Source organism: Canis aureus, chromosome X (genome assembly GCF_053574225.1).
Source record: "Canis aureus isolate CA01 chromosome X, VMU_Caureus_v.1.0, whole genome shotgun sequence".
Taxonomy (NCBI): Eukaryota; Metazoa; Chordata; class Mammalia; order Carnivora; family Canidae; genus Canis; species Canis aureus.
Genome location: NC_135649.1, coordinates 123,168,103 through 123,193,775, shown reverse-complemented (window position 1 = coordinate 123,193,775; position 25,673 = coordinate 123,168,103). Strand labels below are relative to the sequence as shown.

General features: G+C 51.8%; 1 long non-coding RNA gene across 1 annotated transcript; it reads right to left on the bottom strand.

Moving 5' to 3' along the window:
* Nucleotides 1–11,894: 11,894 nt before the first annotated feature.
* On the bottom strand, nucleotides 11,895–25,133 carry LOC144309080 (uncharacterized). Its single transcript, XR_013375209.1, has 2 exons — nucleotides 24,624–25,133; nucleotides 11,895–13,199 (listed from the first exon to the last, which is right to left on the bottom strand). It is a non-coding gene; the product is annotated as an uncharacterized LOC144309080 (long non-coding RNA).
* Nucleotides 25,134–25,673: the final 540 nt, after the last annotated feature.

Sequence of the window (25,673 nt, the reverse complement as noted above, 5' to 3'; positions counted from 1 at the left end):
ACGTTACATGCTCCTTTTTTTCCTTTCTTTTTCTTCTCTTTGTGGTTCAGTTTCTAACCTGTGCAGGTACAATATATGCCACGTGTTGGTGGGTTTATGGAGCTCCAACAGCACTGGCGAGTGACTATCCCCAGACGGGTTTATGTACTTTTTTTTTCTCATCTGCTTCACTGAGCAACTGTAATCACCATGTATTAATTATACAACGTGCTAATGCTCCATCACAGAGAATATCCATAAAAAAAAAAAAACAAAACAACCAATGGGGACACTTGAATGCACGGACGCCTATTTTCAGCACACGTCCCTATTTTAAACATTTAAAAGTAAACTACAAGCCGTGTTTCTCACTGATGGCTTTACTTCATTTCCAGCCTGACTTCTAAGGCAAATTTATGATTGATACCAAATTCTATTAGTCGTAAATACATTAGGCACGAGGCGTCCATCCTTCTGCCCTCGGGGGAGAAATATTTTGGAACCAAAATCGTACCTTTTTACTCCAAATGCGTTTATTTTTAGCTAGAAGAATTCGGTGGCCAGAAAAAAAAAAAAATTCTTTTTTTTGGAAATAATCCAATGCTTTCACATAGTACAGCAGCTCTGTTTCGGCTTGATAAGGCATTCAGGTGTTTGCAAAATATTTCCATCCCTTCAGCGATGGGAAAATTGGCAATGGTACTAGCATGGCATTTTTTTCACACAGAAATTTTGTCAGTTAAAAGCTGCCTGGATGGCGCCTCTGGCTTGAGATTTTTACTCACGTCCTTACAGGGCTGGGCTGGTCCTTCACAAACGTTGGGATTCTGTGCAAAGCTCTTGAGGTGTCCTACAAGGTTGGGTAGCTATTTCTTATTTAGGATTTTTTGTATATTTATGTATATTATATGATAATATACATAATATTCCTATATATGATAATAATATATAATAATCCTATATATGAAATATCAATTGTTCATTATTTTAATAAGTTTATTTTTGCTTGATGTCCTTCTACCACAGTGAAGCCAGTTAGACCCAGGAGACCCTGTGACTCTATAACAACTTTCCTGGATCCTGAAGATCCTGGAATTTCTTCCCAGGTTGCACATCTAGCGCTTTTCTTTTCTTTTCTTTTCTTTTCTTTTCTTTTCTTTTCTTTTCTTTTCTTTTCTTTTCTTTTCTTTCTTTGTTCTCTTTCCTGAGAAGGTTTTCATATGCACATATGGTAATTGGAACCTTTGTCTTTGCAAACACAGCTCTCTGCCAGTGACCCTACAGGCATCCTCTGCAAACCCAAAGTCTCTCCTCGGCCCCATGTGAGCACATCCACCATGCGGGAGACTCCGTTCAGTTACCCCAAAACACACGCCCATTCCGATTGGTGCAGAGCTCATGGTGGTGTACCCTCTGACCTGTGCAAAGATGCATTGAGGTTTCAGAAGCTTTCTGGGACCATTCATGATACACGAGCGTGGGGTGGGGGTGGGGATGGGACAACCCACTTGGATTTTGCAAAACCTCATCCACCAAAGACAGATAATGCATTGATCTGGGTGGGTGAAAAGCCCCTTCTTTAGATAACCATGCCTTGTGGTGGATGGAATCCTCCTCGTTAATAGGCAATGAGTACATTTATTCCAGAGCCACCAAGCAAGCAAGCATGGGTATCACCCCCTCAGCTCTCATGTGACCCCCAGCATCACAGACTCCCTCCGATGCCCGTTGGGTTGAGTGACAAGCTGTGGAATGTCATGATTACATTAGGAGATGTGACCCCCCCAGCAGCACAGACTCCCTTGGATGTCCACTTGAGTGAGGATTTGCAGAGGGTCATGGTTGTGTTAAGAGACGCAAAGGAGAAAGTATGACCAGGACATGCTCCCCGGGCTGGACAGAGCTCCCACCTGGCTGCCCGGAGCTGCCACCCAGGGTTACCATAGCCACGTAAGCACAGGTAAATCAGCCCAGGTGCTGTGTCCAGAGGCCACCGGTGGATGCAAAACAGAGTCAGAATACTGGAAGGAGATTTGACATTGCCTAGAAAAATTCTGTGAGACTGAAGAGGTGGTGGCCCTTGAGCATCTCTGAGGAATATTTAAGAGCGTGTGAGGCTAAATTGCACCAGAAGGTGTCACAGAACTGAGCGTTGGCATACCACGTGTGTCCAGTCTCGCCATAAAGTCACAGACGAGCTTCATCCACACCTGTCACTGTGCATTGGCTTCTGGATCCCACATGCTTTTTCCTTTGTAATGCTCTTCTCGTTGGAGGAAAATGTGTCATTCTTAGCCAAAGCCTGTATATCTGGTCAGCCAGACTAATAAGCTAATTATGTGAGAAAATTGTGTCAAGGCAGAAATTGCATTCAGCTGTAAAGGCATAGGAAAGCTTTGTGCAAGACAAAAAAGGAAGAAGAAGAATGGCATTTATTTTGATTTGGGGATTCAGTGACTCTCCAAGATTGCATAAAAATTAATTTGGGGCACCCTGGGTTTAGGGGTTTAGCATCGCCTTCAGCCAAGGGTGTGATCCTGGAGACCCGGGATGGAGTCCTGCATTGGGTTCCCTGCATGGAGCCTGTTTCTTCTTCTGCCGGTGTCTCTGCCTCTCTGTCTCTGTGTCTCTCATGAATAAATAAATAGAATATTTAAAAAATAATAAAAATAAAAAATTAATTCGGAGATGCAATGGTGCTCCCGTGGTTTTAAGTAACAAGGGTGGTATGTTTCAGAGTCACACGTAAGTGCACAAATGGGGTGCTTTAAAAAGACGGGGACGTTTATTAAATATTTTAATGTACATTATTTGATAGCGGCCTCATGCAACTTCTGCAAATAAAAATATGTATTTATAAAACCTAGGGCTAAGACTCTTGTTAGCACCAGGGTGTTGTAGACCGGCTAAGGGGTGTGGTCCACGGAAAGAAGCATGTCAGTGGGCACCACCAGTGAGAGCTCACACTTTCCAGTGCAAATTACCAGATTATCGTCTCTCACTGACTTCGGTGTTTTCCAAACTCTGTTGAGTGATTCCTTCTAACAAATCACCCGGGAAGCTAATTGCGGTGCCAGCGGGAAGTAACAAAGGCTCTATGGGCCAAAATACATAAGAAACGCCGGTCTACAAGAGCTGAGGTCTTCACTGCAGCAAAAAGTCTCCTTTATACAATATTTATTTGCAAAAATGCAGTGAAATCTTCCCTGAGGGACGGATATTACGGTACCGTTCTCGGCTTTCCCCGACGTACCTGACTACAGGATGCTTTCCTGGCTTGGGTCATGTCGTTAACATCTGGATCAGATTGGATCCCAGGGGATAAAACCATTAAAATCCTCAGCGGGTTACCTGGTGGACTAATAATACGGCTCGTATAGTTGAGTAGATGCTAATCGGGCAAGAGGAGAAGGCCTTTGCCAAGGAAGTTGCAGGTGAAATACGCATACGCCACGTGCCCGAAAGTGGAGTGTAAGACAGACACGCATCAAACGCATGCATCACAGATACGCACTTGTTCATGTGCTAAAATCTTGTGTTATCAGAGTTATTTTTCCCGAAGTAATGACTTTCTTTCATCCCTCCAGGAAAATCCTTCTCCATCTACAAAAAAGTCTCTATGACTCTGCGGAAGTCTTGCATGTGTCCAGCATACTTAAGCACGTGATATGAGGTTTGCACTCAACGTTTAGATGCGTGGTGTTGAGACCACAGATTTCCAGGGAAGTGTGGACGTGCAGCCTGGAGCCTCGTGACGAAAACATACGTGACGGCAAGTCCCTACAACAGAGACTGTGGCCCTTCCTTAAGGTATTTCTGATCATTGGGGGCACCTGGGTGGCTCAGTTGGTTGAGCCTCTGTGGTTCAGCTCAGGTCATGAATCCAGAGTCTTGGATCGAGCCCCGTGTCAGGCTCCCCGCTTCTCCTTCATCCTCTGCCCCTTCCCCCAACTCGTGCCCCTTCTCCCTCTGTCAAAATAAATAGATAAAAATATTTTTTAAAAAGATGTTTCTGATACTGAATTAAAATAACAGTGAGGGCAGTCCCGGTGGCCCAGAGGTTTAGCGCCGCCTTCCGCCCAGGGCGTGATCCTGGAGTCCCGGGATCGAGTCCCGCGTCGGGCTCCCTGCATGGAGCCTGCTTCTCCCTCTGCCTGAGATCACTGAGTGATCTGCCTCTCTCTCATGCATAAATAAATAAAATCTTAAAAAAAAAAAAAAGAACAATGAGAACAGGAGATTGAGGGGGTTTCTTTTAAATCCGTGTGGAGGTCCTAGAAATGATGCATGGGGTACACATGGTCCTATAGCTTCCCCCTCTGAACCACACTATTTCTGGAAGACATGCAGGTGATATTGGAAAACCCGCAGCACCTCCGTCTTTGGGAGAAATTAAATGTGGGGAATGTGTGACACGCTCTGAAAATTGTAGGCTCTAGCCAAGGAAGACGTCCAATAATTAATTTTCAAATCGTTTTGCTCGTCAGGGCATATCTCCAATTTCAATTAATAGGGAACTGGGGCATTCCCTCTCGTGGTTACGTTGTCCAAGAAATTTTGGGGAAACAATAAGCGTGTTCCAAGACCTGGACAAACTCACCAGTGTCTGTGAATGAGTCTGGAGTCTACCATTGAGGTTCCCTTGACTGCCAGCCCTGAGAAACCCCAAGGAACCGTGGGGACGTTATTCTGTCCAACACTTTTCAAAGGATGAAAACCGTGCTGAAACGCACCTTTGGCTTTGTAGCTCAAAGTGCGGTCCCCGGACGAGCAGCGCCGGCATTGCCTGGGACTTGGTTGGAAACACAGCATCTTGGCCTGTCCAGACCTGCTCAGGCTGACTCCGTGGTTAACAAGACCCCTGGGTGATTTGCATGCGTGTTATGACCTGAAAAGGCGGCCTCCGCAGTGATGTTTGTTCTGGTCCGTTCAAGTTGAAGACAAATCTATTAGTCTCCTACGGCTGTTGTAACAAATGATCACCAAGTTTGTGGCTTAAGTCAAAATAGTCTAAAATCAGGATCACAGGACCACCACATGGGCATCGGGACATGGATGTCTTTGGGGACATTAGTCTGTCCCCAACATGTGGATCGGGATGTGCAATCTTTGGGGACATTATTCTGCCTACCGTACTGAGATGAAAATGCACTGATCTTTGGGGATATTAGCACATCCACCGCATGGGAATTAGGATATGGACGTCTTTGGGGACATCATTCCATCTCCAATACGGGGATCAGGAGATGGAAGGCTTTGGAGGCCATCATCCTCCCTACCACATAAGGCAAGGCCATTGGGTTACCAATGAGGCAACAAAGGATTTCCTGCCCCTCCACATTTAGAACAGGGATTCTGGAAATTCAGAAGTGTGTTCTGGGCTCATCATGGTTGCCCTAGCTCAGGACGCCAGGTTGGCTCATTTGCTTGAGCATCTGACTCTTGGTTTCTGCTCAGGTCATGATCTCAGGGTCATGAGATGGAGCCCCAGGTTGGGAATACAAGATTCTCCCCCTGTCCCTCCCCCTCTTCCTCCCCCTACTCTCTATCAAATAAATAAGTAAAATCTTGAAAAAAAGAAAGAATTCCCCTATTTCAACCACTCACTGGTCTTGTAAGAGTTACAGACTCTGAGCCACAATGCTTTCTACTAGAAATGGGGACACTTCCTTGCCTAGAAAATAAGATTAATGGGGCAGTCAAATGACGAGCCCCATGTGGGAAGCTGTGAAGGGTCAGGCAAATGCAGCCTGTCCCAACCTCGTGAAATAACAAACACAAACTAGCCCAGAAAATAAGAGATCACTTTGTGATGAACCATCTTGCCCAAAACTGCATGGTGCTCATTTGCCTTTCAGCCTGGGTCTTTGGAGGACTGTCCCGTTTCTTCGCCTAAAGTCACCAGTCGTCAATGGAACCATTGCTCGTTGGAACGTCGCTTCTTCGCATCTCCGCCTTCAGCCAGGAGGGCCAGCTATTTCCGAGTTCACTGGGAATTCAGGGGCAGAGAAGTCTGATGCGTTCTTGACCCGTTCCCTGGAGCAAAGCTTTTACACAATAGAGGTGGTTATTTGTGGGAACTCATTGCAGAAAACAAGCCGGGCCGGCCCGCCTAACCCGGGAGGTGGGGATGGAATGTGGGAAAGCCACTTGACTGACCCGCAGTGCGAAATGCACAAGGCCGGGCGATGCATCACAGAGAAGACAGGGGGAGCACCCCAGATGGGTCGCTCAAATGCATTACTATTCCCAGAAACCACCAACATCATGCACCTGAGCAATCTTCCCGCCTTCTTACATGTGATTGTGTGTAGCGTGTCCCCGACGTAGATCAAACCAGGGAAAACCAGTTACAAAACGGGCGTTAGTAAATCGTGGAGGGAAAAGGAACTTTAAGGAAAAACAAATCGGTGCTAAGTAACGTGTTATGTAAACAGCGAACGAAGATACAAAGGGAATTTTACATTTTTCATTAAATTTTAAAAATGAGTCTCACGAAGCTGACGGTTTTTAGAACTCGCTGTTGGGATCCCTGGGTGGCGCAGCGGTTTGGCGCCTGCCTTTGGCCCAGGGCGCGATCCTGGACACCCGGGATCGAATCCCACGTCAGGCTCCCGGTGCATGGAGCCTGCTTCTCCCTCTGCCTATGTCTCTGCCTCTCTCTCTCTCTCTGTGACTATCATAAATAAATAAAATTAAAAAAAAAAAAAACTTTAGAACTCGCTGTTGAAAGAGGCAGAGTCTGCGTGGGGTGCTCCCTGCGGAGTTCTGTGGAAGATATCCAGAGCCGGATTCTACGCAGAGCAAAGTGCATCTGCCCAGAGGGCTCAGGACTCGGCTTTAAAAAGAAAAAGTCTGGATTGGTTGCTTGCCAACGCTAGTAGGGGATACTGGAATTCTCCAGCGTCTACACGCTAATAGGGCCACCTTTCACCGTGTTTCTTGCATCTGCCCACCTCAGTGGTGTGGAATAATTAATTTAATCCAGGATAATTGGTTGTTTTCACTGATACAGCAAACCCTGGTCAAAGGTGCAGTAAGGTGGATAATATAAAGATAAATAAGAAAAGGCATGAGACCTTCCAGGCATCGTGAAATGAGCGACGTTTCGAATATAAAATATCTCAGACCCGTTAAGTTGTTTGTCCACATGGGAGCCACAAACAGGACTCCTGTGCTCTCCGGATTTCTAGAGTAGGACGTGCTCAGTTGTCGGGCCGAGAATGTTACTCACTGACGAGACAGTGAATAACATTCAGTATTGCAACCTGCCGTTTCCAATTTCCTGAACCATCAGGGGAATATAATCCTTCTCTTTACTGTTATTTATGAACCATAACTTTTGAACCAATTACACGTGGCCAGAATGTAATCTCTTGTGTATAAAGTCATGGGAACTCTTTGGAATCTAATTGTCTCTGGAACACATAGCTAAGCAGAGAGAACTGTAAAGGGATCAACACATACTGTGCGGAATATGTTTTGTGATTTCTTTTTTTTTATTTTAATAAATTTATTTTTTATTGGTGTTCAATTTGCCAACATATAGAATAACACCTAGTGCTCATCCCGTCAAGTGCCCCCCTCAGTGCCCGTCACCCATTCACCCCCACCCCCTGCCCACCTCCCCTTCCACCACCCCTAGTTCATTTCCCAGAGTTAGGAGTCTCTCATGTTCTGTCTCCCTTTCTGATGTTTTGTGATTTCTTTGCATCACGAGCTTGTCTTTCTCTCCAGGGGTATGATTCCCCTCAGTGTAACTGGGAACACAAGTCTCTTCTAACCAAGTTATTCTCTTCCTCTGGGTCTATTCCTTGGTGAAAATAAGAATACACATATAAATAGTCTGCAGAATGATCTAGATTAGGCCAATTCATTCATTGATGGGTGCATTTATTATTTAATGAGTATCGATTCCCTAGGCTATGGCAAGGGTTGAAGTAGGTTTGGATATTACATAGGTATTAATGTTTGATTTCAGAAAGTAAAGGATGGATAGGTGGGTGCATGGATGGATGGGGTGGGTGGGTATGTGGACAGATAAAAGGGTGGATACATGGGTAAGTGGACTGGTGGGTAGGTGGATGAATGGAAGGAAGCACAGGTTGATAATGGATAGAAAAATGGATGGATGGGCAGATAAATGGATGGATTGATGGGTGGATGGATTGGTGGGTAGATGAATGAATGGATGGATGGACGATGAATGGAAAAATTGGTGGATGGATGGATAAATGGATAAGTGGACTGATGGGTAGATGGATGGATGGATTGGTGGGTGGATGGATTGGTGGGTAGTTGGATGAATGCATGGATGGATGATGAATGGAAAAATGAGTGGATGGATGGATAAATGGGTAAGTGGAGTGATGGGTGGATGGATGGATTGGTGGGTAGATGGGATTGATGCGCAGATGGATGAATGGATGGATAGACAATGAATGGAAAAATGGGTGGATGGATGGATGGATGGATGGATGGACAGACAGATGAATGGATTGGTGGGTGGATGGATTGGTGGGTAGATGAATGAATGGATGGATGGAATGGGTGGATGGATGGATGGATGGATTGGTGGGTGGATGGATTGGTGGGTAGTTGGATGAATGCATGGATGGATGATGAATGGAAAAATGAGTGGATGGATGGATAAATGGGTAAGTGGAGTGATGGGTGGATGGATGGATTGGTGGGTAGATGGGATTGATGCGCAGATGGATGAATGGATGGATAGACAATGAATGGAAAAATGGGTGGATGGATGGATGGATGGATGGATGGATGGATGGACAGACAGATGAATGGATTGGTGGGTGGATGGATTGGTGGGTAGATGAATGAATGGATGGATGGAATGGGTGGATGGATGGATGGATGGATTGGTGGGTGGATGGATTGGTGGGTAGATGGATGAATGGATGGATGGATGATGAATGGAAAATGGGTGGATAAATGGACGGAGGAGTGGATGGTGGGTGGATGGAAGGATAGAGTGATGTATAGAAAGATGGATGGATGGATGGATGGATACATGGGCGGATGGATGATAAATGGACTGGTGGGTGGATGGAGAATAAATGAGTGATGGATAGAAAGATGGCTGGATAAATTGAATGGATCCACAGCTGGGTGAGTAGATGGGTGGGTGATGGAAAGGTGAAAGATTCTCAACTTCGTGGCTTGCCGCCCATCCCCTTCCATCCTTCAGGCTGTCTGCTGAGGCTATGCGTAGGTATGCTGTGGCAGGGGCCCCACGGATGAGCTGTGTTATCGTGGGCATGCAAGTCAACCACTCTGTGCCTCCGCTGTCACATGCTTAAAGCAGAGACATCCACAGTGCCTATCTCACGGGACTGTCCTGAAGGCTTTGTGAGGAAGTCTGGGTCCCCACGGCGTAGTGAGAGCTCAGGACAAGATCCCACAACGGAGGGAGTGTGGTATGTCAGTCAAAACGGGGAAGACGGATAAACGTGTGCAAAACCCGAGAACAGTGGGCTGTGCCCACTCACACTGGCGCACAAAATCAACTAAAGAGCCAGCGAGAATGTCGTAGGGGGTTAACACATGGGGCCTGCAAGTGCGACACACAGGAGTTCGCATCACGCCTGCTCCCGGCTTGCGCTTCCCCGGGACCAAGCAACTTCCGTTCGTCAGCTCCCCCAGTCTGTAAAGGACCAAGAGCACCCCTCCGTCCTCGCAGGGGCCAGAGGGAGTGAATGAGGCAGCGCCGGCTAGGACACCGTAGTGATGATATATTTTTATGCATCTACGTGTTAGGACAGCGCGTGCGCTAAGTGGCAACGCTTCTGCCAGATTAATGGCCTCCCTGACTCCTAGAATCGAGTCCTGAGAACGGATCCTTCCATGTCTCCATTTGGAAAGGAAGGCAGGCACGTGTGGGCGGGACTTCTCCTGGGTTCTCCCAGAACGCTAAGCTTTTGCAAAACGTACTGATGCTTTGGATCTGAAAACATTTTTCTCGCAACTACCAATATGACGAGCACCAGACACTTACCAATAATCACCTTCTTTTTTTTTTTTTTTTGCTTCATCATTTCTACAACTTTTGGCGCGCGTCCTGAATTTATTGTAGCCAAGAGTTTCCATGCGAATCTCGGAGACAACCGTCTTCCCATCCCGTCACCGCTGCCACGGCAAACACAACTGCAGCCTCTGATGGGGCCGTTTCCGTTTAGAACGAGAAACGTCCCTTTGCCGCTCAGATTTTTAGACAAGGTCTACGATCCTTTGTCTTTTTCTAACATAAGGTTTTCAGAGAGGACTGTAAATTCTTATCTTCTTAGCCAGCGTGCCTGGATAAACGTACACCCTGTGACTTAATGAGATAACCCTGCCCTCTTAATTCAACAAGCTTCTCTCACGTAAGGTCACAAACATCTTTTTTTTTTTTTTTTTTGTCCTAACTTTGTTCCTTGGTGAAGTGAAAACGTTAAAAATAACAGTCGCTGGCCCACGTGGAGAATGTACACCGTAGTCGTTAACGACATTCTACGTGCATGAAGATGCTTATCACGCTGGCCACATACAGTAGGCTTCCTGTTATTGTATCTTGGTGGGCTTTTTAAAATTTTGGTCTAAAAAATAAATAAATAAATGTTTGATCTATTTAAATTTTTCTATATTTAGATTCCTTTAGTTAATAGTGTATTATTAGTTTCAGAAGTAGAGGTCAGTGATTCATCAGTTGCATAGAACCCAGTCTCATTGCATCCCGTGCCTTCCTTCATGCCCATCGCCCGGTTGCCCCATCCCCCACCCACCCCCATCTTCACTTTTCTAATCGGGTCCCAGTGATGAGATGCTCAAATCTGACTGCAAGCTGGTGAAGCCTGAGTCTAGACCATGCTCTTAGCTAGGACTCCCCAACCCAGGGGGTCTTCCCACCTTCTCCCACACCCGGTGACATTAGGGGAAACTCATTAGGGTCATGACATGTCTGGCACCACTCAGGATTCTCCACGTTTAGGCCTCCCAGGGGGTCTTGTAGGGCACATCCCAAAACATGGGGGCCGGGCTGGCTATGTCAGGACTCCTTTCCTCCCCGCGCCTGGGCGCTCAGCCCCTGACAAATCCCCCAGGCTCAGCCCCTGACAAATCCCCCAGGTGACCACTGAGGCAGCCACTTCATGACCACGTCACCTGCTGCCTTCCATGAGCCATGCTCCACATCAAGGAAGCCCCCTTTCCAAAGGGAACATGATGCCCCCACCCAGCCCCTCCCAGCACTGGATCCTTGTGTTGGGAATGGGTGTAGATACAGAAAGTAGCTCTTAGCCCAGCTTTTCCCATATTTTCCTTCTCTGGATTAAAAGTAAAATGAATGCATTCTAAGCAGAAGCGTTAGTTGTTTTTTTTTCCTCACCCAATTATAATTGCACTTGTTATGTGTTTCCGTCCTGTTCTGGGTCGCGTTGAGGGCCTGCTTTGCGTCTAATGGGGGGGATGTGTCCCCTAGAGGGGCAGCTCAGAAATCAGGCACTCGCCCCGTGAAAACTGAGGGCAGTGGGCCTGCGCGGTTCTGTAGGCCCAGAGGTGAGGGGCTTCCTGAACCCTCCTGAGATACGGGGGAAACCTGACCTCATTTAGGAAGATGACCTCAGAAGAGCTCTGGTGTTAAATTCAAAACCAAGTGTCTGCCGTTGCTTTTTCATCCTGGTTGTTTTAATAGAAACAACACCCTTTCACACCTATCAGAAGCACTCGGGAGGTGTCTCATTCTGCAAAGCACGCAGAGACTAGACGATGCCAGCCTCATGTGATCAACGCCTTCCTGCCCTGGCCCGTCTGCAGGGACACTGAACCCTCTCTCTGCGTGTCCCAAGCGCTACCGTGCTGGCGGGCACGGTTGCCACACTTGTGTTACCACAATGACACAAAGATCTGTACCTACGCCGTGCGGTTTCAAAAATATTTTATTTTCTGGAATAGCCATAATGTCTCAGCTTTGTCTTTGTGGCCTCCCTCCGCGTGGGGAGGCGGAAGCTATGACAGGACGACACGGAGGCGCCATACATCACACCTGCGAGACAGAACGATGGTAGCGTTAGAGGAGAGTGTATAAAATGCTCACCAGGGTGCATACGGACAGGATGGGGGGTGGGGTGGGCGTTGCCGGGTTGCACACCGCCGAGTACATTCATGGAGACGCGTACACGCCCCGCGTGGCAGGGCCCACCTGAATTGTCATCTGGTTTCCCTCGGGTTTTCAACCAAGCAGAGGAAAACGACCTCAAAGTCCTTCGTGGCTGCCAGACGGAGGGCAATGCAACGTTTGCCACATGATGCCATTTAGAAAGTGCCTGATGCATTGTAGAGAGTCCAAATGTAACTAACGCTAGGCGTGTTTCTAGAATTTTCCACAACTCTCTTCTTCTTCCATGTGCAAAATCTCCAGTCTGTGTCTTACGGGGTCATTCGGTTTCTTCCAGAGCGCGGTTCCTTCTCCTTGCAACAGACTGACAAAGATATCTGGGATATCTTGGCAACAAGGGGGATGGGGAGTTCCTTGTGTCTCTTCCTTTGAGCATTTGCTCTGCACACAGGAGGAGGCCAGAAAGCACTGGGGGCGGTTCATGTACTTTTTTTTTTTTTTTTTTTTTTTTTACAGCATGGATTGCTTCTGAGATGAAGTGTGTCAGGCCCCAGTTGCACCTACCTTACCGATGGTATGATCTGAAGCTGATTGTCCTCTGGACGTCTCTAGCCGGGAATAAGAGGAGACACTTCCGATGGGCTGCCCTACGGGCGTTGGAGCCCCTGTGAGTTACGACTATGCACAAGGGGAAGGCTGATGAGAACTTCACAACAGAGTGGGCCAGGCGGGCGGGCAGGGATGGCTGGATGGGACCACTGGGGTGTGTGGAGGTTACAGATGCCAGCATGGCCCCGGAGGAGACACTGCCCATGAGTCCTGACCGCCTGGTAATGGCTTGGCAAGATGAGTGACAGGGGGGTGGCCTTCACCCTCACTGGTGGTCACCCCACCCTTCACCCCCACAACGCAGCTGGGATGGCATGCTGGTTGGCAGTCTCCAGAAAAGGGCTGAGCAGTGACCTCCAGGGATCCACCCCTCTACATTGGAGTCCTGGCCTGCCGGTGGCCCACGATGGAGATGTTCTCATAACCTCTTGACTTGTACCTGGAGAACAGGTGAACAAAGGCTCCACAGCCACCGGAGCTCTCCGTCCCTTCAGGGGCCCTAAACAGGCAGAAAGAGAAAGAAAGAAAACAAATGTGTAAGAGGAAAAACAGGTGAGCAGTCTTCACGGCTACTGAGAAGCCACTTCACCCAGTGTCCACATCTTGGTTCCTAACGCAAGCTCAAATCAAAGAAACCGGGTCTCCCTGGAGAACTGGCTAGCTCCAGGACTCACACTTGAAAGACAAAGGATGTGCCTGGAGCATCTTGTAGTCCTAGAAAGCGAGGAGACGCTCAAAACCCAAAATGTTTGGGGACATGTCAAAGGGACGCAGAAGCCACCCCGAAAGAGATGCCCAATGGCCAACACCGCGACACTTTGAGAATAAAAATGAAATGCCATTGGGTTGTCACCCTACAGGTAAAATAAATATCCACAGGAGCCCATACCGATGCACCTGCATGATTGCATCATACCAACAAATGAGGGAGAAGAGACAAATGTCCCGTGCGGAAGAATTCCAAATAACTGACGTAGGGCCTCCACCCTCAAGAAGGTAAACTCCTAATCCTTAAGTGTGGGCTGTACACAGCCCTTTTCCTTCCAAAAGGTATGGGAAGAGGAGGAGAAATTGGACCAATAGAACCTCAGCCAGATGATGACAATCAATACCCACAGCGGTAAGTCATGCTGACAGTAGGTACCTTTGATAAAATGTGCCCAGAATGGCATTTCATTTCTGTGGTCCTCCCCTCAGAAACCAATCACCCCAGTCTGCTCATGGCCAAAACCTCAGACAAATCCCCATAGAAGACATCCTTAAAAAAAAAAAAAAAAAAAAAAAAAAAAAGAAGAAGAAGCCTGACCAGTCCTGCTCAAAGCTGTGAAGGTCATCAAGAACAAAGAATATGAAAAAAAAATAAAAAAAAATAAAAAAAAGAACAAGGAATATGAGGAATTCCTCAAGAAATTGTCGAAGAAGCATCACAGCCGAGAGGAACCTAAGGAGACATGACAACTAATGAAATATGGCGTCCTGGATGGGTCCCGGGGCAGGTCAAGGGCACTAGGTTAGAAGTAGTGACACCCAAATAGAAGTCTGGGATTTACCTTCACAAAAAAGGCAGGAGGGGGCTTGACATGCGCCTTCATAAATAGAATTTTCCGTTCTTGGATTGTTTCTATTCTGCATATGGTTGGACCAAGTGGAACCAAGATCTGGCCATCTGGGCCATCTCAAGCCTTAGGAGACATTCCGTGTAGCCTAGTGGGGCACTCCCAGTCCCTGCTAATCTCTTTTTTGGGGTTCCCACCCCAAAAAGCAACCATCATCCATCAAAGAAGCAGATCCTCTGGTCATGTGTAAACCCACTCACGTTGTATGGGCCCGTCCCCCAGCCAGGAATATCACATGTAGAGAACAACCACATGTAGAGGTGGTTGATAATGTTCTCTGAGGTCACTTGGCCAGACAGGCAGCTGCCCACCCCCGTGCCTCTCATGCCCATTGACCCCGAGCCCCTCCACTTTGGACAGAAAGTGGCGCAAAGTTTTTCCCAGATAGGATGTTCTGAACCTGTAGGACCAAGCCGGACTCAGGGCCTGGGGGCTCCCAAGTGGGGCATGACGATGAGGTCTCACTGGCTTCCGGACCACGACGTGTGGAGCAGAAACTACTGCAGCGCCTCCCGACCCGGGCACAGCATGCGCGTCTCTGCGTGCGTGTGCACGCTCTCTCTCGACCTGGAAGGCCCTCTGGAGGACCGCTTTTTGCCCTTCAGGGCTCCACCGGGGGTCATGTCCTCTGAGAAACCTCGCCGCCACTTCCCGCCCCGGCCCTACTTGGGTTCCAACTCCATGTTTCTGTAGCACAGAGACTGAGCGGTCTGTCTACCAGGTGTTTCATGGCAGCCTGCCCAGACTTCTGTTCCAGCGTGGATCAAAATGTACCGCTATTATCAAATAACCTTGCCGTCTCCCCAACCGGGAATTTACACTCAGGGAATATGAGCCACATCTGGCAGATATTGCGGCTCCTGGACCAGGGAAGGAGGTCAGCAAAGGTTTTAAGTGACTGCTATAGGCTGAATTGTGTCCCCCTCAAAAAGTCACGTATTGAAGCCCTCACCCCCAGGACCTCAGAATGGGACTCTGTTGGGATATAGAGGGCTTTAAAGAGGGGATTAAGGCAAAATGAGGCCACTGGGGATAGATCCTAATCTGATAGGACTGGGGTCCTTATAAGAAGAGGGGATGAGGACATGGAGATGCACAGAGGGACGACCACGTGAGGACACGAGGAGGAGACGGTGTCTACATGACCAGGAGAGGGGCCTCGGTGGTGACCACAAGCCACGTGAGGAGTGGCACTGGAATCAATTAAAATTCAGCACAATTTAAAACCCCGGGGCGCTCGGTGGGTGTAGCCACCTCCAAGTGCTTGGTAGCCGCTGCGGCTGCGGGCTACAGTATCAGCCAGAGCAGGTCTAGAGTTCTCACCCGTCCTGTTCTTGGTTGGATTCCTCTCCTCTGACCCTCAAGGAAGCCCTGCGAATAGCTGGTCCCCTCCCAGCTGTCCCCAGAAGAAGGCCCTGGGATGGTTGCGCCATCCTGAAATGACGGCAGCAAGGGGCAAGCACGGATCCTCTTCCAGAACTTCCGTAAGGGACCCGGCTGCCCGCACCTTGACTTTATTCCCGTTACACTGCCTTTGCCATTCTGGCCTCCTGAAGTGCCAGAGAAGAAACTTCTGGTGTTTTAGGGTGCGTGCGCTTGGGATAAGACAGCACGGCAACCGCGGGAAGCGGATGCAGATCGTGCGGGAGCCGGGCTTGCCCGGACCGTCTGGAACCGCAGAGTGGCCCGCGGCCGGGCCCGAACGTGCTCCATGCCTCTGTTTTTTTATAACTCAGCTGCGTTCTGACCTCCTTGTCTCAACGGCACCTCTCAGAATCGGGGCAGCCTCTCAAATTGGGGCAAGATCCTCCTCCTGAGAACATCTGAGTTGCATACGGGCAGGGGGCTCCTCTCAGCCCCCTCACCACCCGCCGCCCCCCCCCCCCCCCGCCCCGGGTGTGCCGATTCCAGTCTGGAAGCCACGGACCGCAGCAGCGACGAGACACGGTTTCCACTGAGCTAAACACTGGAGCAGGGGCCCCACTGCCCAATTCCCAGTTCTACCGTTTCCTCCAAACTGGGTGTTTCGTTGATTTCTTGATAAATTATCTCAGTGCAGTATTGCATAGGGACCCAGAGGCCTCAGATAACCGTCGGACCAAGGAGATAAGCGCGGTTCACGTGCTGCCATCCCTCTGACGTGCACACGAGTTTTGTTTTGTCTTTGTCCAAACACGCGAACAACAGGGTTCAAGACACGCGCACACACATGCACACACACGCACACACACTGCCCCTGGGTGACAATGACGGGTGATCCCGCACAAAATGAAGCTTTGGTCAAAGGCCGGCCCCGCCCCGCCTTACCCGGTGAGCCCGCCACCTGGGATCGACAGACAAGCCATCACTCCGGAACGCAACTAATGACTAAACGGGGCACCCCAGATGATTTCTAGGTTAGTATCTGGACCTCCCTCGTTTTTGCTTTGTTCGGAGACAGAGACGCGGTTGGCTGAAGTTCCCTCCACTGGGGATGCCGCCAGGAGTGGGGAAATGTAGGCTTCAAAACAGGTCACCCGGCTCGGAGAGGAAGCAGCTTCTCTTTATAGCACGCTGGACTAAATAAAACCCCGAGTGCTGGAGACGCGGCCTAGGGGACTTTTTTATTCCAGGAGAAGAATAATTATTTCCTAAATATAATTCCTTTGGTATAAGACAGCCCCTCCTCATGGCTCTGCACCCTAGAAACGCAACGATATGACAAAAAGAGAAAGAACCCCCGGACAGAGGAAAACCTCAAACCGCTAATTCCTGTTTTGCACAGTGACATGTGAGCTTCTCCGGAGCATTAGGATCCGGGGCTCTGCCTAAAGAAAAGAAAAAAAAAAAAAAAGAAGCAGAAAATTAAAACAAAATAAATCAACACAAAGGAAAGTGTGTAGGGTCGGTCGGTTCTGCAAGAAGGCGATGTGTGTGTTTCTTGGAATCACGGTGCCACGCAAATCCGCAATAATGACCAAATGGTTTACAGGGACATGGCATTAGGGTCATGATACCGGAGAAATGTGTCACCGATGCATGGTGGGGGGCGGGGGAAGAAATAGGAATCTCAGCAAAGGATGAGCGCGGATTTGCCAGTACTCGGTGCGTCAAGAGACGGGCACGCACTAGAATGCACGTGGCCGCGTACCCGGACACGTCTGTTCGTGGGCTTGGACAAATCCCGAGGGTGTGCAGCTCGTACCTGCACCCGGGAAGGGCAGCCGGTCCCGGGTGGACAGAAATCACAATGAGAGAGGTGCATGCGCACGTGCCTGTTTTGCTCAGCCCACCTGCGTGCAGCTGTGTGGGCCCACACGGAATTTCTCGCAGATGAACCACACACGAGCAAACACAAATCCCCCAGCGTGCTCAGGGCGTGTCTCCGAGTTCTCAGACGGAAGCTTGTGTGCCGATTTGTTACCACTTTGTGCCGGTTTGTTACTACTCGGCGCCAGTTAGTGGCCACTCTGTGTCAGTTTGTTACCACCCTGTTCCCCCGCAGCAAAAGTCTACACTCACACCGCCTTTCTAAGCACCGCATTGGGAAGGATTCAGTGCCACACGTCCACCTGTGTGCCCCCCCATCTTCCCCACGCTACGACGCACTTGATTTTTCCTGTCGTGCTTGTTGTCTCCGAATTTTCCTGCTTCACCGTCGATGGCGGCTGAGCGTCCCGACGCGGTCATTCTGTTGAGACTCGCTCCGTGGGGCGGGGGCACTCAGGGCGGCGGCGGTGCACGTCTTCTGGGAGTGATGCTCCACGATCGCCTCCGGGCTCAGGCCCATCGCCACGCATTGGGTCCCACGGGGGCAAAGGCACACGGAACGCCAGGTTGAGTCTGGCCCGAGGGTGGGTGACACACAGGGGGGCCCCTGGCCGCAGGCCCTCGGGTCTCCACGGTCACAGCTCCCACCGCGGCGCTCCTACCCGCGCGGGGACAACCAGCTGACGGCTCACCCCAGGGCTCACGTGAGAGTCGCGGCCAACAGTCAGGGCCACGGGAGGCGCCCAGCCCGCCGCGGCGCTCGCTCCCAGCCCCCACTCGGAGGGAAAGTGTGAATGGAGAGAATGTAGGGAACAACCGGCCTGCGCACAAGTGTGGCTGACCTTTCCCTTCGGGGCCGCCCGCAGATTCAAAGCAGCCCGGTATTTTTGGAAGCCTTTTGGAACGGCCTCCCCGCCCTGCCCAGCCCTCCCCTTACGCTCACACTATTTTGAGCTTAAAAGCCACATTTATTAAATTGGCTCGCAAACTCCTTCCCCTCCCGGACTTGGCTCCGACCAACGAGGCTGAGGTTTTTCCAAAGCTCCTGGCGTCCGCCCGGAAGGCACCACGTGCGTGTGGGGGCCTCAGCAGGGCTGGCGTGGCTTGAAAGATGCCACCGCACGTGGCAGAGACGGGGAGCACGGGCGCCGGCGAGTCCCCGCGGGGACGGACGGACCCCCTGTCTGCAAGTCCCCTCCAGGCGTGTGTCTCGTTGCACGGGATGGTTTTGCTCGTTGCAAGCCTTGACGCATTCCCGCTCCTGCCGCCGGGGCCTCGGGGATGGGCAAGATGGGCAGCCGCGGGCTCCCTGGCACCTCCCATCTCCCGTGCCCGACGGCACCCTTCCACGTTCACATACACGTCCACGCGCTGTCGCACGTTCCCCTTGCAGCTCCGCGTGACCCACACGACCCATCTGGGCTGGCTGCCCCCCTCGGCCCGCACCTTCGTGCTGGCCATCACCCTCCCGCCCCCCACTTTCTAAGAGGCACCTGCAACCCAGCCCCCGAAACGTGAGCATCTGGGCCGCAGCGCTCGGCGCGAGAAGACACGAGTGAGAGCTGTCCACCTCCCCCGACCGAGTGGCATTCCTTTTTATTTCTCCTCTTTTTAACTCAAAAGAGGTTTGGAAGCAAAGATCAGACGTCCTGGGTGTTCTTAATCGCCCAACGTCACTTCTGTTGAATGCTAAAACGTTTGCTTCTGCCAAGGAGTCCTGTGTCTCGGGGACGTGCACCTGGGATGCGTGGGCCGCGGGCTTCGGGGACCAAGAGCTGGGATGCACGCTCTCTTGTTCACCCCCGAGCGCCCCCTGCCCCGGGTGACGCCCCAGCCAACGGCCCCACAAGCGAGCACCGCCTGGCCACGTGTGGGGCAGCCTGGGCCCGACCTTTGAATGGTAACACTGAGGACGTTCTCTCCGCCGAAGGACAGCCAGCCGCTCTGCTGGCGTCACGCACGCCCCCTCCTGCATGCCCGGTGTCCTGCTTCCCTTCCTCTGATCTCCACAAGCACATGGAATCTCTTCCTTCCTATTAATGATCCTTCCCAAGAAGTGGCGGATCGCAGGACGCCCCTCTTTGCCCCGTTGCAGACCCTCCAGGGCAGCAAGGCCGCAGGAGCCACACGACAGGTGTCCCGGGAACCGTCCGTCAACGACACAGGATCCAAAGTTCATCCACTCAGCGCTCATAAACCCATTCTCAGGTTCAAAAACATAAAGCATTAAGACAACATTGCTCTAAAACAATTTTTTTTTCCCCTGGCACCAGGACCATGACCGCCAGATTCCCAAATGTGGCTACACTCTTGAATTCATTGGCTTTTTTTTTTTTTTCCTATTTGTTATCAGTTTTAGCAATGAGATTCGGGTTTAGCAACTGCACAATAACCCCATCCTGGATCAATATTAATGGAGAAACGGGTGCAAAGTTGTGTGTTTCTTCCCACTGAGACCTGGACGTGCACTACTTAGAAATATAGTAAGCAGTTATTTTGTCATCTATAAAAAAATTTAAAAGACAAATATTATTGCTGAACCCAAATGAGCAGCTTCCAGATCCTGGCTGCGCTCCTGAATTCATTCTTATTTTTCCCCATTCGTAGGCTGGTTATCAATATTAATGAAGAAACGGGTGAAAACCTGTATATTTTTTGCCGCTGAGACCTGGTGGGGAACTACTGACAAATATGTAGTAAGTAGTTGTTTTGTCACCCATTAAAAAAACTTAAAAGATATATATTATTGCTAAACCCGAATAAGCAGCTTCCAAATCCTGGCCGCACTCCTGAATTCATTCTTTTTCCCCCCGTTTGTACGTTGGTTATCAATATTAACAAAGAAATGGGTAAAAAGTTTATTTTTTTCCACTGAAACCCATGTCTGGACTGCTTAGAAATGTACAGTATTTTGTCATCTACCAAAAAAAAAAAAAAAACTTAAAAGAGAAATGTTTTTGCTAAACCCAAATAAGCAGCTTACAAAACGTGGCCACACTCCTGAATTCATTCTTTTTCTCCCCATTCGTATGCTGGTTATCAATATTAATGAAGAAATGGGTGAAAAGTTGTATATTTCTTCCCACTGAGACCTGAGTGTGCACTTCTTGGAAATATATACCAAGTAGTTACTTTGTCATCCATAAAAAAAAATAACTTAATAGAGAAATATTGCTAAACCCGAATAAGCAGCTCCCAAATCCTGGCTGTACTCCTGAATTCATTCTTTTTTCTCCCAATTGTATGTTGGTTATCAATATTATTTTAAAAAATGGGTGAAAAGTTGTTTATTTTTTCCCCCCGAAACCTACGTCTGCACTACTTAGAAATATATAGTGAGTGGTTATTGTGTCATCCATTAAAAAAAAAAACAACTTAAAACAGAAATATTATTGTTAAACCCAAATAAGCAGCTTAAAAAAAGTGGCCACACTATTGAATTCATTCTTTTCCCCCCCCATTTGTACGCTGGTCATCAATATTAATGAAGAAATTGGTGCAAACTTGTCTATTTTTTCCAGTAAAACCTGCGTGTGCACTACTTAGAAATATACAGTATTTTGTCACCCGTAAAAAAAAGTTAAAACAGAAATATTATTGTTAAATGTGAATAATCAGCTTCCAAATTGGGGCCACCCTCCTGAATTCCATCTTTTCCCCCCCATTCCTATGCTGGTTATCCATATTAATGAAGAAATCGGTGCAACGTTGTTTATTTTTCCCCACTGAGGCCTGGGTGTGCACACTTAGAAATATATGATAAGTGGTTGTTTGTATCCCATTAAAAAAACCACTTAACAGAGAAACAGTGGCTGACAACAGAAACACAATGTAAAACTTTGGGGAGAGGCCCCGGATGTGAGATGTTGTTTACACACGCAGGTACACACCCCTTGCACACGGCCGTGCGTGCGTGCGTGCACTCAGCGGCCTGGAGACGATCGCCGATTTTCTGGCGATCCCGGGCAAGTTACATAACCTCGTGGTGTGGCCTCACGTTCCCGCTCCGTGTCCTCGGGATCATGAGTGTACCCGGTTGCCGCGAGGACCGCAGGCCGCTGTGGGAAGCACACCCTTTCTGCCTCACGTCCTGTACGCGAGGGCCTCGCTCTGAAATATGAGGTATCGTGGTTATTTATGGGAAACCGGGCTTTGTTTTTTAGGGGTTTTTTTTTTTTTTTTGGTTATAATTTTATTTCTTTGGCAGTGGTGCAAGCCACCGTGTGTCTGCTTGCCCGTTAGAAAATGAGGAAGGTGAGAGATTGTAGATATTTCTGTCTTGACACGCTGTTTAGGCTTTTCCCGGATCATCCTTCTGCGTGGATTCGGGCTTTATGTTACGGGACCCAAGACGGATTTTTAAGGGATGTGAAGTGTTTTTTGAAACAAATGAAATTTCCTTGTGTTTTTGTTTTTTAGGCACGAGATAACCCACGGGGTCAGCATGATCTAGAGGCTCACCGGGGGGCCGGTGGATCCGAATGAGCCCTGACGGACGCGACGGGGAACCGGGCACTAATTGCACAGAAGCAGACAGAGGGCTGACGTGTGAAAGAAATGCGCCCCGTCTCCGGCCCGGAAGCTCCGGGTGCAAATCCGTCATTGACCGGGGATGACCCTGCACTTCCCAGCCGTGTGACCTTGGCCAGGAAACCGCCTCCACCTGCCTTGGTTTCCAGAGCGGAGTCGGGGATGCTTGCAACACGGTGGCCTCTTCCCAGGACGGTGACATAGACCCAGAGGGCCACCCCCTGCAAAGGGCGTTTGCAGACCCCAGAGGGGCTCTGTGGAATGTGAATTATTCTGATCCCTTTGGCCTGCAGGGCTCCGGTCGGTGTATCCCGGGCTCCTCGGGGGTCCGTGTAGGGTGGGGACTCCCGTTCCTGTAGCAGGAGCCTCCGGTACCACGTGTGCCTCTGCCATTTGAATTGTGCTGTGTTCTCAGGCAGTGATGACCCTGCCAGCACATGTCCTCATGACTCTCACGTGGGGACATTTTGCTCAATAGTCGTTCACGGCGCCCCCTGTGCGGCCGGGGAGCCCCTCGTGGACGGGGACGCGTTCTCCGGGAAACCGAATCAACACGACTCTGTTGCGATGGACATGGCGTGTGAGCAAAACCCTCCCGGGGAGGGGCAGGGTGCACGGACCTCGGGAGTCACCGGATGTCAGCAGAGCGTCAACTCCTGCGTGTGCAGCAGGCGTCGCATCATTCGCCGCGTGGACCGACCACCCGGCCACATGGAAAAATCCTGGAGGCTGCCACTTATATAATTTTTGACTATTTTCATTGTAACTGTGTTTTCTCGTCCCTCCGAGACGTGCCCTGGGAGTGACCCAGCTCCCCCTGCACCACACACACACAGACACACACACGGAGACACACACACACACACACCACAATTTCCTCTCGGGGAGGCTCACCCGAGACCCACGCCATGTCGTGTTGGTCGCCTTGCTTTCCCCGACTGACTAGCCCACAGGGTGTGTGTCTGTGTGCATGTGTGTGTGTGTGTGTTGGGTATAATTTTGGATCTCGATTCACGTGCTGTGCGTGGGATGCAGACGCGTGGAGCTCCGGTGGCCTTTCCTCCTCTGCGGGAGCCATTCCAAGGCCCCCGCATTCTGGGAGGTGGTCCTCCAGCGTCTACGCTCCGCTTGCTGCCTAATCTCACCTGGTGCCTGGGGCACGGGGCTGCCTCCCAAAGCTCTCACAGATAGCTGTGCACCGTTACCACGGCGTTGTTTGGGACGGAGTTGGTGTTTGGAGAGTGGAGCTGGAGGGGTGTGTGTGTGTGTGTGTGTGTGTGTGGTGTGCATGGGGTCCCTGGGGAGATTTTGGGTTCGGGGCAGGGCCTTGTAGACATGCACCCTGTATCTCGGAGGAGCTCTATCTGGGCAGCTCCCCAGAATCCCCGAATAATGCACTTGCACCAGTGGCAGCGTTAGGGGTGTGTGCGCAGGGGGCTCTGCAAACCTTTCTGCGCTTTCTCAAATCCCTTTCCTCATGTTGGAAATGGGCCTTCCAGCCTCTTCCTCCTCCTCCTCCCCGGCGTCCTCCCGCACTGGATCCTGGAAACAAGCCCTCCCGTGTTGCAAAATCACTCAGCGTCTGCACACCCGCGGTAACTACAGGAGAAACACCACCACACTGGCGCCAGCCCCAATCCTACCCGCCCCACACACGCCGCATCAGACAGTCTGGTCCCCGCTTTGGGCTTCGCAAGGTTCCCGGGGACAAGGAGTCTCTGCGTTTTTCCGCTCTCCTTAACCCTCAAGCGGCTGGAAGTGGTGGAGGGGAAAAAGCATGAGGGGAATGCGTGGCACAGGGCAGGCTTTGCAAGGTCCCCCTCCCCGGGGGGCGTGTGAGGTGCAGGCAGCCCGTGCAGCAGAGGGGGACCCACACCCCCTGCTCGCCCTGATTCCCCGGGAAGGCACCCCAGTGTCTGCAGACGCATGCATCGGCAGCCGGTTTAAACGCGCTGTTTTTCCTCGCAGGTCCTCTGTGCACACCCGCGTTCCAAGGGAGGCATTTTTTTTTTTCTTTTTTCTCTCTCTCTCTAGCTAACAAGCTATTTATTTAAGTCACAAACTTGCTCGGGCGCGCTTGGTGGAGGGCGAAGCTTCGCGTTGGTCCCATTGGTGTCTGTCGTGTGTGTGTGGGGGGGGGGGTAGGCAGGGGTGCGGGGACTCCAAAGCAAGCCCCCTTCCTGAGCTGCGCACCCCCCTCGTGGGGGGCCTCCTCGGTGGGGCGCACCCACCTCCCCACCGATCTGTGCAGTGTTGTTTGCAATCGCAGCTCTCGCCGCGCAGGGCTGCCCGGGGTGGGGGGGAAACTGAGCGCCCGGGTCCCCGCGCCCTCGGGCGAGGCCCCGGCACCGGGCAGCGCGCGCGGCGCAGGTGTGGCCCCGCGGCTGGAGCGCCCGCGCGCCCTCGGACCCCAGGCGCGGGCGGCGCCTGCCCGGGAGGGAGTCGGGGCGCAGCGCCCACCCGGGGCCGGTCCCGCAGCGCGCGCGGCGCCCCGGCGAAGTTGCGGCTCCCCGCCCGCGCGCACTCACCGGCTCTCGGCGCTCCGATCCTGAAGGTCACGGCCCGGCGGCGGCGCTGGAGGTGGCGGTGGCGGTGGTGGCGGAGCTGCAGGCGGCGGCGGGCGCGCGGCGGGGCCCGGGGCGGGGGGCGCGCGGCCCCCATGCCCGGCGCGGCGGCGGCCCTCGGGGCGGGGCGCCCTCAGCGCGGCGGGGCCCGGGCGCCGCGGGGCTCAGATGCCGTGGTCGCAGTCCACATCGCGGCAGATGTACCAGAGGATCACGTAGAGGATGAGCAGGATGGCGAAGATGAACAGAGCCACCAGGATCGCCTTGGTCACCGGCGAGATGAGCGACTGCATGGCCCCGGCGGGGCGCGCGGGCGGGCGGGGGGCGCGCGGGGGCGCGGGGCGCGGCGCTCACGACCCCCGAGCGCGCCCGGAGCCCCGCGCCGGCCCCGCGCCGCATCCGCAGTGCTCCGTGCCGGGGACGGGCGCCCGCGCTCGGCCGCGCTGCTGGCTCACCGGGCCCGGCGGCCGCGGGGCTGGGCGGGCGGCGCGGGGGGCGCGGGCGGCGGGCGGGCGGGGGCGGCGGCCATGGGCGAGGACGCGGGCGCGGGCGGGGAGCGGGAGGCGGCGCGCCCGACAAGTCCCCGCGAACTTGGGCGGCGGCGAGGCGGCGGGCGCGCGGTGACAGGTGGAAGCCCGGCCCCGCGGGGCGCAGCGCGCGGCCGAACGCGGGCGGCGGGGGGCGCGGGGGCGAGCGCAAGGCGGGGGTGGAGCGCTGCGGCTGCGGGGCTCCTGCGCGCGACCCCTGCGCCCCAGGCCGCCCCGGGGGGCGCATGGCAGGCTGCAGGGGGGCCCCCCGCGTCCGTCTCTGCGCGCCACCCACCCCTCCCGGGGGTCCCCTTCTGGCCCTTTTGCGGAGCCCCCTCCCCTGCCGCCGCCGCTGGCACGCTGCGCTGCGCTCAGACGAATGGCGAGGTTGGAGGGCGGCTGCAGGGAAGGCGCCCCCTTCCTTCTTCTTCCTGGGGAGGGGGCTGCGGGATTGCGTCCAAGCAGCTGCTTGGCGATGCGGCTGGAG